Here is a 20,453-nt window from a genome sequence, read left to right on the forward strand (position 1 = left end):
GAATTAACAATATATTCCAAATAGCGTTAATATATTATACAGCACTTACAGCTGTAGAGCTCAAAATATTTACAAATGCTGCTCAAAACACAACTTCATGTCCAACTGCAACAAAAACTATAGTAAGTCGCGGAAACTGTTTATGGCCGTCTCTAGTGCGCGTTCCTTCATGTGATTCCAAGATCAGTTATTAAACTGAAGTACACTAACGTCTAGGTACAACACTTTCACCTCCTAGAGGGAACTGTAGAACACATAAACAGTAAGGGAAGACAGATACTGCAGCACATATGACAAATAACTGGAGAACGTATGTGTAAGTTCTACATTCAGAAAAAGATTGCTACACGAGAGGAAATCATGGCCAGCTGCAGCAAACCTGCCACAAGTCTGATGTCTCAAAAAATAAGAAATAAAAGTAAGTACCCAAGCCTGTTCTGGGCTCCATCTAAACCACCTTGTAGTTGACAAGTCTTTAACCTCCTCCCGCACAGACCCGAAGGTACCGACTGGCCACCGTGTCATCCTCAGCCCACAGCCGTCACTACATGCGGATATGGAGGGGCATGTGGTCAGCACACCGCTCTCCCGGCCGTAGGCCAGTTTCCGAGACCGGAGCCGCTACTTCTCAATCAAGTAGCTCCTCAGATTGCCTCACAAGGGCCGAGTGCACACCGCTTGCCAACAGCGCTCGGCAGACCGGATGGTCACCCATACAAGTGCTAGCCCAGTCCGACAGCGCTTAACTTCGGTGATCTGACAGGAACTGGTGTTACCACTGCGGCAAGGCCGTTGGCAAGTCTTTAACCTAATCTATATTAATATTGGGGTTGTGATTCAAATCTTATTTGTTTGTGTAAGTTGCAGTCACGCCTGCTTGGTGCAGTGGCTGACTGTCTGCAGCCCTCAGCTACCCGCCGAAACTTCGTAGAAGTTGTTATACGCGACCAGTCTCATTAATATGAGCACCAGTTATGTTCGACGTCAGAGTCCAATTACCACTCATAGACGGCAGAAGGCAGCACTAACAGTGGAAGGTATATAAGATATCTCGAGGGGGGAGGGATGGGGGAGGACGAACAGTGGAGTCGGTGTCATAATGAAGCGACTTACGTAACGTGAAAAAGGGCATGATCATTGGCTCTCGAGGCATGGGTGGCAGCATTTCCGCAACGACTAAGTTGTAAACCGTTCGTGAGCTGCCGTGGTTAAAGTATACGATGCATGGCAAAAATGGCGCTTCCCAAAATCGGCACTGAGACAGCTGTGGTGCGCCATGGGCCAAGGATGATAGGGGTGAACGACGGCTGCAGAGATGTGCGTGGGCAAATACACATGGAACTGTTGAGCAGCCGACCGCCCAGATGAACCAAGGGGCTACCAACGGTCTCTCCTCTGTGACTGTTCAGTGAACGCTGCTGTGTACGGGCCTCTGTAGCGGGCGCTTAATTCATGCGCCCATGTTGAAAGCTGTTTCTCTGCGGCCACGGCTGGAATTCGCACGCCGATACCGCAACTGGACTGGGCGTCCACTAAATGGTGTCAGGTGGCTTATGCAGGTGAATCACTTTGTAAGCTTCAACGGACAGAGGTCCCTTGACGGGTACAGCGTGAAACAGTCATCGGAAGGTTCCAGATCGGAGGAGGAGCGTTATGGTCTGGGGAATGTTTTCGTGTCATTCCCTTGATGATCTCGTCATTTTGGAAAACACAATGAATCAACATAAGTATCCATATATCCTTTGCCCGGGTTCCCGGGTTCGATTCCCGGCGGGGTCAGGGATTTTCTCTGCCTCGTGATGGCTGAGTGTTGTGTGATGTCCTTAGGTTAGTTAGGTTTAAGTAGTTCTAAGTTCTAGGGGACTGATGACCATAGATGTTACGTCCCATAGTGCTCAGAGCCATTTGAACCATATATCCTTTGAGTCCGTGTCCACCCCTACATGCTGTTCGCTTTTCCACGGCACGATGGTACCTACCAACAGGACAATGCAATGTATCGCTCAGCTTTCAATGTACAAGCGCGGTTCAAAGAGCACCAGAATGAGTTAACCGTACTCCCCTGGCCATCAAATCCTCTGGATTGAAACACAATCGAGAATCTGTGGGACCACCTCAGTCAGGCTGTTCATGCCATGGATCCTCAAACGAGAAACCTAGCGCAACTGGCCACGTCACTGGAGTCGCCATGGCTCCACATCCTTTTCGGTACCTTCCAGAAGGCGGCTATTCAGGCTTCTGACACGTGATCACATGAATGTGACTGGATCGTGTACATTCATGACCAAAACATTCTATCATGGCAACACTGGGCGAACCATTTTCTGGTGGTACAACATGGGAACACGTGACATACGTAGCATTCTAGTATGAAACGACTTAGTGTCGGTGTGGACGGAGGTCTTAGGTTCAATCGATGCGATTGAGGGTATTGTGCGTTTCGCATGTAGTATTCGAGTACTGGAGAAGCAACATGCCATAGTTAACAAGCATAAATGATCAGACACAGATTAGAGACAGGCCACAGTCAAGAGATGTGGACCAGAATTTGTCACCCATTGCGTTATTTCACGGCTTCCTCTCTTCTTACGTTACAATCTTGGGAATAATGGGATAAGTGACTCATAGGATGCCGTCAGTTTTGTTGTCAGTGATGTCCTGATGTTATTGCCACATTTCATGCGTCAATTCTAAATACATAACAATTACTCTTAAAATATTTATAATGAAGCCTTATATGAAAGAGTTTCGAGATTTGAATATGCTGAGAGTTACCTTAATTATATTTTCGTATCAAGTTCATCGGCCTCCTCAGTCCGTGAATTAAAAACTAAACAACCCAGTAGATGACAACGTGAGTTTATATTCGCGGCCGATGCAATTGTATGTAGCAAATTTGTAATGCCATAAAACTGTAATGAAACATAGGAAGACCTGCAGAGAATGGACATTTGGTTTCGGGACCAGCAGTTGACCCTCGACGGACATAAATGTACAATATATGCGCAATGACCCACTGCTGTTTCGTCAGAATACTGGCGGTAAATCACTGGAACAGTAACAACTGTAAACCATCAAGAGTTTACATCTGGGGCAACCCAGAGTGGAGCGACAACATAAAAACCCACAAGTATGGGAAGATACGTCCATACGGATTCTCACCACGACCTCACACCCCTCCCCCCCCCCCCCCTCCCCCGCCCAAGAAAAAGAACGGTTCTCAGCCTCATAGTGGCAAGAGCATATGGTATGACTGACGAAGCCAATTTAAAACATATATTAAGTTTAAAAAGAGCTCCGAAGCGTCAAAGAGTAGCAGATAAGAATGAAGAAGAGGACGCAGCACCACAACAGCTGCTGTTTTGCAATATATATTGAGCGTTACCGATCGCATAGAAAGTATCCTCCGCGGAAAAGGTTTAAATTCAAGCTGCCATAAAATCAAAGATGCGTTAAGACCCATAAAAGACCACTCAGATCCACTACACATTGCTATAATATACGAAATCAAGTGCACATTAAACAAAAGATACATAGAAGGCACAGGTAATGTAATGGCTAAAACAACATGAACGACATGTGTACATCAAAAAACCAAGATTCGAAGTCGGGACCTCTGCCTTTCGTGGGCTAGTGCTCAACCAACTGAGACGCCTAAGCAGGACTCACGACACATCCTCACTGCTTTACATTCCCCAGTACCTCATTCCCTACTACCTTTCAAATTTCACATATGCCCTCCTGCAAAACTGGGATTATCACTGATTATCATTGATTATCACTGGGATTATCAGATGCACGACTATTATTAATACGAATTATTAGGCAAAAACTGATTTTCGGACCAAAAAATATAAAAGCCAGTTAGATTAACTAACATTTATAATTAAGATAAGATACTAAAATCACCACACTATATTTAATAAACGTAATGATGGAGCTTCGGCAATTTTCAAAATGGTTCTGAAATTTGACCAAGGTACAGAAGGTAGATGCAGTCGATAGGTCACAATCTACCATCGGTTCCAGGCTTGTGAGGCTCTTCTGATTTAATCCCCCTCCCCATCCCCTTCTGCCGTCAGTTGAAGCGTCAAAGCGATGGTTAACAGCTCAACTGTCAAATCCGAAATGGACTCAACCACTCGCTTTGCCGCCGCTACATCAATGATTCAGAGGAATTAGGGTCTCTTGCATGAAACGATGTGACAGCGGTACAACGTTTAAGCGGTGCTAAATTTTAAAAAATATTGTAAAACATTAGGCTACTTGTGTTTCTACTGTTGTCGAGGAAACAAAGTTTTGTATTCTAGGACGAATCCCTCGCTCTGAAGCGAAGTACGGCTCTTTCCGAAACTGACTGAAAAATTATCCTTGCCTATCGTGAACAATGCTCTTCGAAAGAGGAGTGGTACTGACAGAACTGAAGAAGAGAAAAAGGGGGGGGGGGGGGGCACGGGTTGTGTGGCGAGTCGTTCGTGGATAGCTCGGTCGATAAAGGAAGGTTCCGGTTACGTGTTTTGGCACGGCAAACAATTTACATCTGTTAATCTGTTAAGATATGTTATACCTTTAAATTATTTTGTGCAAATACAACAAAATTTTCAGGTTTGGGACAGAATAACAGCGCTTAAACAACAATAATTTTCTCAGTCAGCTGCATTTCTGTTATAGCCACTACAGGTGCCAATGATTTTGTCGTCATCGTCACGTGGATTTCTTCGTATCTTACTTGTAGAATTGCATTAGTGGCATGCACATGCTAAGGTTTTGCGGACCTCAAGTGTCGCTTTGCGGTACTGAAAAAATACTAGCGTTAAGTACAATACTGTATCCGTCATAATACGTGTAGAATATATTCCTGCTGTATTTACTGCACTCTACAATACATGTGAAAGATCAGGTGTACCAACAGGAAGATGTTAAAATTTACATTTAGAATGTAAGGGATTAACTAAATGGCAGACCAGAAAAGATGTATAAAACCTTAAAGGCTGTCAAAACTTCTTCATTCACATCGATGAAGTCACTAACGTTCGTGTTCCTACCGCTAAGGTGATTTAATGAAAATAGTTTTTATAATTAGATTAAAAGTGTATGGCGAGAACATACACATTATTACTTCTCTCATCCATATGACTCACTCATCCTACTTCTCTTCATTTTGTATAAAATATTCTAGTACACCGATATTATTGTCAGCTAGCAGTTTTCTCACTAATAATTCACGTATTTCAGTTTTCGGTCTTTTTTTACCAATTGAAGCTTGTTTTCTTGAGTTATTAATTTTTACATTTCTTATTACTTCTTCAAAATTTCCTCTGTGTGTTATAGGAAAGTGAACATGAATAAACAAACAAAGGAAGAATTGCGCTTTATTATGATATGTGCGGAGCGCCTCCGTAGCCGAAACGCTAGCGTCACTGCCTGTCGTTTGAAAGGACCTAGGTTCGATTCCTGGTGCATCCTAGAATTTTCGTGAGGTAGGGAGGTCTGGAACGGGTTCCACTCCATGTCATGAAGTTAAAAGAGGAGATGCATGAAAGAAGGAGCGGCGACACAGTCGGGATTCATCAACTAGCAATAATGGCTGGAGGAAATAGGGACATGCTGAATACATGCCCCACGACCACAGATCGCACCGAGTCAGAAGTGGGGCCCTCCAGTGTTGCCAGATGTATCCAAGATGGCGGTGATGACGTCATCCAAGATGTGTAGACTTAGCAGCAGCGCATGACGTCATCTAAGATTTTGGCCATTACGTCACTGATGATGCAAGTGCCACACCCCACCCTGCCATGCCCCCTGTTGGGAAGTTTGAATTTTGGTGGGAAGATAGGTATTGGTCTACGTCCACTAACCTAACCCTCCCCCCCCCCCCCCCACAGCCCTCCCCTCCCCTCCTCCCAGAAAAATGACGGGAAGTTCAAATTCCAATAGGACAATGTATCACAGCTCTACTAAGCTAAGAAAATCGTGGGAAGATCGGCCACTTGGCCTGCCTCCACTAACCTATGTCACCCGACTGCCACATCCTCCTAGGAAATTGCGCCAAGTTTTAATTTTAGTGGTAAAGAAAGGTCACTTGCGGTTTCTCTACCAACCTAAGAAAATTGAAGGAAACAAAGCTCATCTCCACTAACCTAAGTCACCTGGCCGCCACCTCTTCCTAGGGAATGGTGGCAAAAGTACTCAGCCTGCACTGGGCTGGTGGAGAGAGGAAGGAGTGTACTTTATTTACTTTGGAACAATTTCTTTACGGATGGAGTATAGTCATCACAGTGGTAGATAACACATACCCTGACATGCCACACAGCATACAGACCTGAAAACTACTCCTACATAACTCACGTATAAAGCTCTACACACGTGCTTGCTAATTGTAAACTATCAAAATAACACATTCCACAGCCTACAGACATACAAACCACTTGTAAATAATGCAATACATTTACGTCCAGAGAGCCAAACAACTCCTAAATTGTCAAAATAATAATCCATCTAGAAGACTCTGTGAACATGTTTACGAATTGTCTCCTTTTCAAATCATGCACCAGTCTTTATTTAAACAATTAGAGGCAGCACCACCATACAGTGTGTTTGTCACGAGGTCCACACTCCAACTTACCTAGTACACAGTACCACCACCAGAGGGCCCTGTTGTGTGTTCCGTGACATAATCCAAGATGGCAGCCATGATGTCAGCTGATGACACAAGTACCGTTATCCAAGATGGAAGCAAACAGTGTGTTCACCACAAGGTCTGGACCTAGTACACAGCACCACCACCAGAGAGCGCTGTCATCTATTTGTCATGTAATCCAAGATGGTGGGGGGGGGGGGGGGGGGAAATGGTGGGAAAACGACTCTGTCTGTGCTGGACATAAGTTTTTATTTTGCAGGCAGTGTCTCCACCACAAGATCTAGATTCCAACTCACCTAGTACACAATTCTGCCACCAGAGGGTGCTGTCATCCATCATGTGACATAATGCAAGATGATGGTCTGGGGTGGGGCAAAATGGTGGGAAAAGGATTCTGCCTGTGCTGGACATGAGTCTTTATTTTGCAGGCAGTCTCTCCACCATGAGATTTTGAGACCAAATGACCTAGTACACAGTACAGCCACCAGAGGGTGCTGTCGTCCCTCCTGTGATGTAGTCAAAGATGGTGGTCTGGAGTGAGAAAATGGTGCGAAAATGACTCAGCCTCTGCTGGGCTGCTGCAGAGAGTAAGGAAGGAGTGTACTTTACTTACTTTGGAACAATTTATTTAGGGATGGAGTATGTTTACCACACTGATACAAAACACATACTTGGGGTCATGTCACACAGCCCACAGACCTGCAAACTACTCCTAAATAATGCTCTGCTAACACGCAAACCCTCTCCTAAATTACTAAAATAATTTCAGCACAGAAATGCAAACTGCTCCTAAATAATGCAGTACACAGATGTGCAGACCAACTCATAAACAGTCCAAATAACGCATAGCACAGCCTACAGACCTGTTCACAAAGTAATGCAACAAACATGCCGTCAACATGCACAAACACCACTTCCCACACCCTGTCCACTGGAACGCACAGGACGTTAGCGGCAGCCCCCGCAAAGTGACGCAGCCATCAGATGTCAAACCACACACAGGCGCCCATTAGTATCCCGCACGCATGAGGCGGTGGCATCCCTTTCATACTTGACACCTGAGAAATTCCTCTCGAAATACGTCTTCACCTACACACCGGTGCTGACGTGACCAGGCAGGAGCACAGACGCTCCAGGGACGCATACCGCCACTGGACACAGGTGAAAGTTGCCCCTATATTTGAGTATACAGTCTGTGTTATACTGACGTCACAGAACTCCAAGGCGTGCTCACGCCAGTCTCATACGAGAGACGCCTCTGGGCAGCATGTGTCTTTACCATAGATGACAGAGTAGCACACGGTATATTGTTCCTAGTGTGACATGAGACACTCATTTAACCCCACTTAACTGTCCAGTGTGACTGATGCAACACCACGAAGTGCACGTGCATAGGTACAAACCTTCGCAATTGCATCTAACAAGGTTCTCAATCTTATACTGATGACATGTGACTATGTAAGAAATAAGAACTGAGTCTACCTCACTGAAATTATATAGTGTCCCAGAAATAGTTAATGCCCACTTTCTTGGTGTCCCAGCTTGTATACACGAAAATTCTTGCCCTAACTGAAAATGTTTACGAAAATAACACAATAACGTCGAATGCAGTCTTCCTCATGGACCTAATATGGTATTCAGTCCATCACGTATTATCCTTCCTACTTTCAACACACTCAAACGTTCCCTCGGCTATGTAGAGGCTCTTGTATCAAAGCACAAAGGACGTGAATGAATCGAGCATTACAACTGACTCTTATCGAATTTACCTGGTGAATTAGTGTTGCCGCTGGTAACGAAGAACCGACCACCTTTTTTCCTCCTGCCGATGTGAGTTTTAGCAGTTATTTTACACAGATCGCCATATTGCACTGGCAATTACATATTACAAAATACCATACATATCGCCAAATACCGAAAGACTCTTACTCATTTACACTGCTCTCCCACCGAGGACAGGAGCTTGAATATTATAACATGAAACTGATCTGCAACCATCAATACATAACCGGGTACCCTACATAACGTCAAATATGGAAAGACTCCTACTCAATTACACTGATATCCCACTGAGGACAGGGGCTTGAATATTAGTGTGTGATGTGTCGATGTAGTAAACATACAATTCTTATCTTGCACCAAACAAAATCAATTATCTTACATCATTCGTATATACATGGCGAAGACAGGCAGTACCATATATATACTCCTGTGAGCACTGGATATTTCCCCGCAGCCAACAATCAGAAGTCATCCAATCCCAACGCGCGACTAGAGCACCCTCAGCGGACCGAAGTCACTCTCAGAGCTGTTCTACAAATTCGGGATCGTATACCCTCCGCACAAACACGTTAATGTTTCTGCTCCGAATCTGCTTCCTTGCTTGCTCGATTTTCTGCACACATCTCCAGACTCAGGGATTACAAGAACACACGTATTTTTCTCATGGTTCACCATAATATTATACCTTTTTGGCGGTTCTTCTCGATATCAAGCTCTAGGCAGCATCCTACTGATCACTAGCGCAACATAATTCCCAAGATATAGACTGGAAATTATTTCTCTACAAACCCCAAAATCTAACAAGGTGCAGCATGCTGTGAACCACTGAGTAACTAGAAACAATAGAGGAAACTGATATTTCCACTCTCGAATACCGATGTCGGTGATGTAACAGATTTCAAATCATCTCCTAATTTACAAGCCAACTAAGGGCGTTTCCATGTCTAGAGGACAGGCAAACGTGTATTCCACATGCTAGATGCACACACCACAATCGATCTTCTCTCAACTAAATAAAGGCGCTAAATCTGCAGAAGCAGTCAACCGAACAATTTACATGGGAGTGAATAACAGTCCAGCGCAAACACACTTCCATACACAATCTTCTCAAGTTTCTACTTAATCATGAAAGCCACCCAACACGGTCGTCTAGAGGGCAGCAAAGTTAACTCAGATACATTCCTACACTCCAACAGGCCTCTGCATTTGGACGGCAGCTGCCATTAACAGGAAATGTGATTCATTCTCACCACAGGCCATGCATACATAGAATCATTCTAGAAAACCGGTAACATATATGTTTTATCATTATACTTACAATTAAATGTTACAATCGCAGTCTCAATTGAACGACATTCGACAATGAGTGAAGTATCGGAAAAACACCGTGCTGAAGGCTGTGGCTCTGGAAATGGAAATATCTGTACCTTCCTTACGATGGCACAAAGTCATTTCCTTTACACATATCGGAACACAAACACATACTTTATAAGCCTGAAGCTCAAATGTGAACATCTCACGCACCCTCCCCCCCCCCCCCATCCCCCACTACTACTAAGTATAATACTTTACCAATAAATAATATACACGATACAGAATAATACTGATCGACAATCAACGATGGCTGGGCATGTCTCTTAGCTTTTTCTTGCGAGTCCTACCGCTGTGCCTTAGAAAGAGAGACGTAATCGGCCAGATGTTAAAAAACTCGATCGTAACAATTACTGCATGTTACTGTCACAAGCAACCTTGGTTCTACAAGTGCACACAAGTATCCATGTTAAAAGCTATACCGAACATTACCTCTGAATGAGGTAGTTTTTTTTTCGGACAAATACCGCGACGGTGATCGTAGGAATGTGTATTGTTAGACCAACATATAGCCCACGATGCAACCTTGTGATAAAATTACCGCATTTTGTAAGTGATTCGGCTAAGGAACCTGGTATGTAAGTGGTATTTGCGACTCCCTCACACCGCCCCAGCTAGATAATTCTATAGTATTTGTAGCGCATTCTGTCTCGATACCATATCAGAGGTTCTGCAATTGATCCACTGAGTTATAGGCGATGACTGATTGAGAAGGAACACAAACAGTAGTAGTAGATGATGTGGTGATGGAGGTCGTAAGAAAACAAAATGTACACTAGCTTCTCATATCTCTAGTGTTACGCTATCCACTAGAAATGATGTCCATGATTTGGAATCAGGTCTTTCCATTCATGCACATACTTGCGTTGGATCCTATTGACAATTCCTTTAATGATGACAAGCACTACTCAGTCATATTTCTGGCACTCTCATATCTCGAAACAAGTCACCTTTCCTGAACCTAGCTGCTACAGTAAAGTTCGAACGTGGTTTTTGTGCAGCCCTCCAAGCATTCCTAACGGTATACCCTATCCCTCACCGAATTTACGCCTCAAACTGTTCCTGCTACTACCACCTGTGTGGCATGATCATATTAAAAATACAGGCACTGCAGAGGCCACTTTAAAGTTTGATCACCTATATTCTAGGCGAATGAAGGTAGAAGGTATCCCACAGACTATACTAAATCGCATGAGACCCTCCCTTTGGTCCTGTTTAGTTGTTTGAAACACTGTTTTCTAACACGCTTTTGTACAAAGCCAAACATTTCGTTTTTCTGCCACGACTTCGAGGGCTGTGCCAGGTTCTAAGCTGACATTAATAAGTTCTGATCAATTACTTTTCCATGGCCTTTTGTGGGGAACTAGACGTTGCACGGTGTAAATCATGTTCTTAGGGCGGATAGCATAACACACCACACATTGACTGATTAAAAAAAAAATAATAAAAAAATCAGCTACAACATAAGCAGACTGGAAGAGTTTTACGACGTTGGCGTAGGTTTCCAAACTACAGTCCGAAGGTGATTCACAAGCTCTACATTTAGACATGTCTCTCACACTGATGGAGTAGCTGATGGCTCTGCATTCCCTTTCGACTGATTCCTCATATTGCACTCATGTACGCGATCAGTGTTTCAGCACTATCCCCCCGAGAAGGTGCTGTCCATCCACCAAAACTCTTTCCTCAACTCAAACAAGCGATATCAGTCAATCATTATGTGGTAACCAACACCGTGCCAGTGCATGGATGGGATGGAAAAGACACCATCGATGTACTCTTATAATAAGCGCCACAATTGATACTGCGAACAATTTTAGCAATATTACAGTAACTTCAACACAGGCCCATGATGTGACAGCATAATTCTCCAATTTAAGTATCATAGCGAAACCACCCCTTCTCCACTTTGTGAGTATCATTGCGAACATGGATAGATGACTTTTACGTCCATTCAGTGTTAATTCGCGAACACATAAATCATCAAAGTATACCAGACAGTGCTCCATATATTTCTATCACCTCGAGCATAGTGTTTATTTTACGATCTATCTCTCTGTGTATGGGACTCACAGAGCATTCTCGCTGTCTTATGGTAAAATTAGAGAGTGAAAGACCCACCTCACACTGTCATTGACCATCCCGCCCAGAAGCATCGTTAGCGAATTAATCTGCAACCAACCAGAAGAAGTCGGCTACACTCCATGTCTTCTGAATGAATGGAGCTTTCCGAGTCCTCACCCATCTCAAGATACACCCATGTCAAACTAGCTTAGCACTCCTTATTGATGTATAGTAACAGATTTCAAAGTGCCGTGATGTAGTAGCAGACAGTTAAGAAGAACAAGGAATAAATGATTTTTATGCGCGATGGAGCTCCAGATGGATGGAGATCGAAACATTTTTACGTAAATTAACCAAGCTATCAACTCTAAAGTATTGGTCTAGAGACTAGGATCTGTACCTGGAAGGTACTGATAAGAGAGAACATAAACACACGCGCTCCTAAGGCTACAATGGTCTGCACTTAAAATGGTCTATAATGTTAGATCGCCCGCGTTTCCGACCTATCAGTCGTATGGAATGTAGCATTGTTATATTTCATTGTGAAAAATATATTTCAAGCGCATGACATACATCCTTCTTCCTGGTTTCTCTGTGATAAACTATGTTATCGAACTCATAAACAAAAAATCTACTTCCGTAAAACACTTGCTCTTCGTGATACGAGCACAATACAGCTTTCCCGAGACATATAGTGTCCACTCTTCACATCTGATCACGGTCCAGAAATTATACGATGCATGGATAAGGACTATATAAAATGATCATTAGTAGTGGGGGATACCTCCTACAAGGAAACACATAAACGCATAACAGCAGCGTCTGACATGTGAAAATTTCAAGTCCTTCCATCACTAACTTTGTAAACAGCACATCTGTCGGGCACATGTGTACACAGGGAATGCAGCGCGTCACAAGCACCTATCCCTAAGTTAGTTATGACGATTTAGCCTCGATTCTACACCCAAGATGCGACAGGGGGGATGGAGTACATCGCATAAACTGAAGTTCGTTTAGAGGCATGTATCAAGTTTCATCACACATGAGATGGAAGTCTTCTGATGACTGACAGGTTTACCATTAACAATCGCAAGTAGACAGTGCTTTAAAACACATACGGAACACATGGCTGTATACGAGTAGAACGCAGGCTATGTAACGTGACTGATGCAACCGGACAGAACACTGGAAAAATTGACCTGCAGCAACTTCTTCTTCTCTAGAATGCATCAGTCAACCATTAAATCGTACCTCGTTACAGCTCCATCTCAATCGATCACCGTATATTCTCTTTGTTATTATATAACGACGATAGTATTTGGGCTGATTGATTTGAATGGACGCGGATCTGCTTCGGACTGTAGTATCTGTATCCAGTTTGGAGACGTACAACGCTGCGCGCATTACCACCGAATGATCAACACACGGTCCTGCTGCACTAACTAGGTCATTCTATTTCTACATGGGTTGCAGAAGGTGGTGGACATGTCTCTCTCCGACTTCTCCTCAGTTCCGACTTAAATTGGAACGGTCACAAGCGGAAAGCTGTTGAAATGGGAGCAGCTTCAAGATGCGTAGGGGGTGACTAAATCCACATTGGAATTTTACTGCAGCAGCTAGGTTCAGGAAAGAAGGCTCATTTCGAGATATGAGAGTGCCAGAAATATGACTGAGTAGTGGTTGTAATCATTGAAGGAACTGTGAACAGGATCCAACTCAGGTATGTGCTTGAATGGAAAGGCCTGATTCCAAATCATGGACATCATTTCTAGTGGATAGCGTAACACTAGAGATATGAGAAGCTAGTGTACGTTTTGTTTGCTTACGACCTCCATCACCACATCATCTACTACTACTGTTTGTGTGCCTTCTCAATCAGTCATCGCCTATAGCTCAGTGAATCAATTGCCCAACCTCTGATATGGTATCGAGACAGAATGCGCTACGAATACTATAGAATTATCTAGCTGGGGCGGTGTGAGGGAGTCGCAAATACCACCTGCATACCAGGTTCCTTAGCCCAATCACTTTCAAAATGCGGTAATTTTATCACAATGTTGCATTGTGGGCTACATGTTGGTCTGACAATACACATTCCTACGATCACCGTCGCGGTATTTGTCCGAAAAAAAAACTACCTCATTCAGAGGTAATGTTCGGTATAGCTTTTAACATGGATACTTGTGTGCACTTGTAGAACCAAGGTTGCTTGGGACAGTAACATGCAGTAATTGTTACGATCGAGTTTTTTAACATCTGGCCGATTACGTCTCTCTTTCTAAGGCACAGCGGTAGGACTCGCAAGAAAAAGCTAAGAGACATGCCCAGCCATCGTTGATTGTCGATCAGTATTATTCTGTATCGTGTATATTATTTATTGGTAAAGTATTATACTTAGTAGTAGTGGGGGATGGGGGGGGGGGGGAGGGTGCGTGAGATGTTCACATTTGAGCTTCAGGCTTATAAAGTATGTGTTTGTGTTCCGATATGTGTAAAGGAAATGACTTTGTGCCATCGTAAGGAAGGTACAGATATTTCCATTTCCAGAGCCACAGCCTTCAGCACGGTGTTTTTCCGATACTTCACTCATTGTCGAATGTCGTTCAATTGAGACTGCGATTGTAACATTTAATTGTAAGTATAATGATAAAACATATATGTTACCGGTTTTCTAGAATGATTCTGTGTGTGCATGGCCTGTGGCGGGAATGATTCACATTTCCTGTTAATGGCAGCTGCCGTCCAAATGCAGAGGCCTGTTGGAGTGTAGGAACGTATTTGAGTTAACTTTGTTGTCCTCTAGACGACCGTGTTGTGTGGCTTTCGTGATAAAGTAGAAACTTGAGAAGATTGTGTATGGAGCTGTGTTTGCACTGGACTGTTATTCACTCCCATGTAAATTGTTGGGTTGACTGCTTCTGCACATTTCGTGCTTTTATTTAGTTGAGAGAAGATCGATTGTGGTGTGTGCATCTAGCATGTGGAATACACGTTTGCCTATTCTCTAGACATGGGAAAGACCTTAGTGGCTTGTAAATTAGGCACGATTTGAAATCTGTTACATCACTGACATCGGTATTCGAGAGTGGAAATATCAGTTTCCTCTATTTGTTTCTAGTTACTCAGTGGTTCACAGCACGCTGCACTTCGTTAAAATTTGGTGTTTGTAGAGAAGTAATTTCCAGTCTATAACTTGGGAATTATGTTGCGCTAGTGGTCAGTGGGATGCTGCCTAGTGTTTGATATCGAGAAGTACCGCGAAAATGGTATAATATTATGGTGAACCATGAGAAAAATACGTGTGTTCTTGTAACCCCTGAGTCTGGAGATGTGTGCAGAAAATCGAACAAGCAAGGAAGCAGATTCGGAGTAGAAACATTAAATTTGTTTGTGTGGAGGGAAGACGATCCAGAATACGCAGAACAGCTCTGAGAGTGAGTTCGGTCCGCTGAGGGTGCTCTGGTCGCAAGTTGGGGGTGGACAACTTCTGATTGTTGGCAGTGGGAAAATATCCAGTGCTGAGAGGAGTATATATATGTTACTGTCCGTCTTCATCATGAATGTACGAATGATGTAAAAGACATGATTTTGATGGTGCAAGATTCGAATTGTATGTTTACTACATCTTCACAGTACGCAGTGGTATGTTGCTGGGTTGGAGATCGGTATCACACACTAATATTCAAGTTCCTGTCCTCAGTGGGAGAGCAGTGTAATTGAGTAGGAGTCTTTCCGTATTTGACGTTATGTAGGGTACGTAGTGATGTATTGATGGGTTGCAGGTTGGTTTCATGTTCTAATATTCAAGCTCCTGTCCACGGTGGGAGAGCAGTATAAGTGAGTAAGAGTCTTTCCATATTTGGCGTTATGTATGCTAGTTTGGAATATGTAATTGCCAGTGCAATATGGAGATCTGTGTAAAATAACTGCTAAAACTCTCGTCGGCAGAAGGAAAAAAGGTGGACGGTTCTTCAATAGCGGTGGCAACGCTAATTCAACATGTAAATTCGATAAGAGTCAATCATAATGTTCGATTCGTTAAAATCCTTTGTGCTGGGTTATAGGAGCCTCTACATAGCGGACAGACGTTTGAGTGTGTTGAAAGCAGGAAGGATAACACGTGATGTACTGGGTACCACGTTAGGTGAGCGAGAAAGACTGCATTCGACGTTATTCTGCGTTATTTCCTTAAAAATTTTCAGTTAGGGCAAGAATTTTCATGCATACAAGCTGGGACATTAAGAAAGCGAGCGTTAACTATTTCTGGGACACTATATAATTTCAGTGAGGAGGACTCGGTTCTTATTTCTTACATAGTCACATGATATCAGTATAAGATTGAGAACCTTGTTAGATGTGCTTGCGTTGCGTCAGTCACACTGGGCAGTTAAGCAGGGTAAGATGAGTGTCTCATGTCACACTAGGAACAATGCGCCCTGTGGTACTCAGTCACCAATGGTAAAGACACATGCTGCCCAGAGGCGTCTCATATATGAGACTGGTGTGAACACGCCTTGGAGTTCTGTGATGTCAGTATAACAAAGACTGTATATTCGTAAACAGAGGAAACTTTTACCTGCATCCGGTGGCAGTTCGGGCCCCTGGAGTGTCTGCGCTCCCGCCCGGTCATGTCAGTACCGGTGTCTGGGTGAACACATATTCCAAGAGGAATTTCTCAGGGATCAAGAATGAAAGGGATGCCGCCACCTCATGCATACAGGACCCTAACACACTTCTGTGTATGGTTTGACAGCTGATGGCTGCATCACTTCACGGGGGCTGCCGCTAACCTCCTGTGCGGTCCTGTGAACAGGGTGTGGGGAGTGGTGCTTACGCACATCGATTGCGTGTCTGTTGCATTATTTAGTAAGCAGGTCTGTAGGCTGCGCTGTGTGTTATTTGGACAGTTTATGAGTTGATTTCGTGTCTGCACATCTGTGTACTGCATTATTTAGGAGCAGTTTGGATTTCTGTACTAACGTTATTTCGGTAATTTAGGAGGAGTTTGCGTGTGTGCCGAGCATTATTTAGGAGTAGTTTACAGAACTGTGCGCTGTGTGACATGACCCCAAGTATGTGTTTTTATCAGTGTGATAAATATATTGCATCCCTAAATAAATTGTTCCAAAATAAATAAAATACACTTCTTCCTTACTCTCTCCAGCAGCCCAGCGCAGGCTGAGGCTTTTTCGCGCCATTTTCCCCCTCCAGACCAGCATATTGGACCACATCACAGGAGGGATGACAGCAACCTCTGGTGGGTGTACTGTGTACTAGGTCAGTTGGATTCTAGATCTCATGGTGGAGAGGTTGCCTGGAAAATAAAGACTCATGTCCAGCACAGGTAGAGTACTTTTCCCACCATTTTCCCTTGCCTGGATTACATCACAGGATGGATGACAGTACCCTGTGCCAGCAGTATTGTGTACTAGGTCAGTTGGAATCTAGATCTCATGGTGAAGATACTGCCTGCAAAATAAAAACTTATGTCCAGCACAGACAGAGTCGTTTTCCCACCATTTCCCCCCACCATCTTGGATTACATGAGAAAACAGACAACAGCACTCTCTAGTGGTAGTACTGTGTACTAGGTCGGTTGGAGTGTGGACCTCATGGCAAACACACTGTATGGTGATGCTGCCTCTAATTGTTTAAATACTGACTGGTGCATGATTTTGACAGTTGACGATTACCAGGCATGTTTGCAGAGTCTTTTAGATGGATTATTATTTTTACAATTTACGAGCTGTTTGGCTCTCTGGACGCAAATGTATTGCATTATTTACAAGTGGTTTGCATATCTGTGCAATGCATTATTTTGGCAGTTTACAATTAGCAAGTGCATGTGTAGAGCATTATACAGAGTTATGTGGGAGTAGTTTTCAGGTCTATATGCTGTGTGGTATGTCAGAGCATGTGTTCTCTATCTCTGTTATAAATATACTCCATCCCTAAATAAATTATTCCAAAGTAAATAAAGTACACTCCTTCCTCTCTCCAACAGCCCAGTGCGGGTTGAGTCCTTCTCCCACCAATCCCTAGGAAGAGGTGGCAGCCAGATGACTTAGGGTAGTGGAAGTGAGCTTTGTTACCCGAAATTTTCTTAGGTTGGTAGAGAAAACCCCACGTGACCTTTCTTTACCGCCAAAATTCTAACTTGGCGCCAGTTCCTAGGAGGATGTGGCGGTTGGGTGACTTAGGTTAGTGGAATCAGCCCAAGTGACCTATCTTCCCATGAGTTTCTTAGCTTAGTAGAGCTGTGATGCATTGTCCTGTTGTAATTTGAACTTCCCGTCGTTATTCTGGGGGACAGGGAGGGGAGGCCTGGGGGGGTTAGGTTAGTGGATGTAGCCCAATACCTATCTTCCCACCAAAATTCAAACTTCCCACCAGGGGGCATGGCGGGGGGGGGGGGGGGGGGGCACTTACGTCGTCAGTGACGTCACAGTCGCCAGTTTGTATGACATCATGTGCTGTTGCCAAGTCTACACACTGCCATCTTGGATGACGTCATCACCGCCATCTTGGGTGAATCTGGCAACAATGAAGAGTGGGGCTACTCTCTCCTAGCCCTACTACTCACATCCTGCATTGTAGACAGCAATCGGTGAGGTGCAATAAGCCTAAGGCCAAATTTGTGTGTGGTGTTTACGTTTACAATATGGACGTATATTGGGGCAGAACCGATGTCTGGGTAAATAACCTCCATCAAACTGCCATCTCAGTCAGCGTACACTGAACAGACTTAAAAAAAACAGAAGTTGTAAAATTATTAATCTCAACAAACCAAATATTTATTCATTTCTGGAGTAATAGTTTTTACTTTGTGGAATTGTCCTATTACAAATTTACTTTCATGTATTCTCCGTTGGATAACATTTTATAGTATTCTGGTAATGTTTCTGTAATGGGATAAGATGCGTTGTTGCATCTGGAAATTATATTGCAACTTGTTAAAGAAGTTGGAATTGTTTGACGCCTTATTATATTTCCCATGCAACAAAACAGAGAACATTGTAAGAATTTTCCAAACACGAATCTATATAGGGCTGCAGCAGTGAATTTTTGTGTCAAGTGGAGATACATTGAAACTTAGGGTACTTCGTCAGCCTAAGGAGGGACGAAGTATTTGAAACTGGTAGAAATATCATCTGTGTAGTTCAAAAGCATGGGCTAGATCGCAATCACAGTAGGCTAAAGCACGAGAAATAGGACGCATGTACATAAATGACAACTTGTGAAAAATTACTGTCTCTAGGATTTGAACCTGAGATTTGGGACGCAGTGCCAGTAGAAAGAAGAAATGAGATACTTCCGATATTTATAGACATGGTGGTAATATCACGACCACATGAAAGTAGGTAAATTTATAAAGTTGCATCACTGGTACGCCAACCAACGAGTTGGGACTCAGTCGCGATAGATAAAAGTAATAAGAAACCTGAGGAAGTGCCAAAATATTCATAAATACATAAAATAGAAAAATATCATGCACAATGCTCTCATTAGGACTTGGGCCCAGGACCACGCGGGTGCAAATCTTCTTGTGACTCGTTTGTCTGCTGTTTTTACTCATGACGGCGGTTATCTAGGACTTTCCTGCCATTAATACTTTTCAAGTGCAAAAACTATTGAAAACTGAAAAAGTGATAATGTCAGTACTCGGAACCAGGGTCCCAGAGAAGGGAAGGAGAGGGAGATGGTAGTGGGCAGTGAGCATTTCTTCGGTAAATAGTGACATCACTCCCAACCTTGAATCGGTACTGTCACTTTTTCCAGTTGCTGTGTATCATTGTGGAAGATGTATCTTCCTGATTAAAGATGAATGATGAATTCAGTTCTCTTGTCACAATTTTTTTCGTGCAGTTGGTTCAGGATAACTGTTTAGTTACTGTTTTACCGTTTTCAAAGTAATTAGTCGAATAACCATATAAACGGTCAAGTCACATTAATGTCACCACCATCTATGTGTAATAACCACGCACAGATAGAATGTGGCAGCACTAGCAGTGGAGTGAGTGGAAGGTACGTCAGGCATTTCGGAGGAATTCAGACAACACTGCAGTCGCTATCGTAATGCGAGAACGGATCGATTTATCTGACGTCCAAAAGAGCATGATCATTGGCTTTCGGTTCAAGGGTAGAAGCAATTCCTAAATGACTAAGTTTGTATACTGAACGTGTGTTGTCGTGGTTAAAAGATACCGTACATGGCAAGATGGCGCTATCCAAAATCAAGTCCGAGGCAACAGTGACGCACCTCTGGCCACAGGGGTGAACGACGGCTGCGGAGATGTGTAAGGGCGAATGGACGTGCAACTGTTCAACAACTGAGTGCCCAGATGAACCAAGAAGCTACCAACAGTGTCTCTTCAACGACCATTTAGCGAACGTTGCTGTATATGGGCCTCTGCAACAGGCGCCTGGTCCATACTGCCATGCTGACTGCTGCGTTCATCGGCGACGAAGGCTCGGATTTTCACGCCAGTGCCGTAACTGAACGTCCGATACAGGTGACCTTTCAGACGCATCACGTTTTATACTCCATCGGTCAGATGACTACTGGCATGTGAGACTTAAAATGGCTACAAGCTAA

General features: G+C 43.6%; 1 pseudogene; it reads right to left on the reverse strand.

The window, feature by feature from the left end:
• Positions 1-679: 679 nt before the first annotated feature.
• Positions 680-797, reverse strand: LOC124723741 (annotated as a pseudogene).
• Positions 798-20,453: the final 19,656 nt, after the last annotated feature.

The sequence above is a fragment of the Schistocerca piceifrons genome, chromosome X, assembly GCF_021461385.2.
Source record: "Schistocerca piceifrons isolate TAMUIC-IGC-003096 chromosome X, iqSchPice1.1, whole genome shotgun sequence".
Taxonomy (NCBI): domain Eukaryota; kingdom Metazoa; phylum Arthropoda; class Insecta; order Orthoptera; family Acrididae; genus Schistocerca; species Schistocerca piceifrons.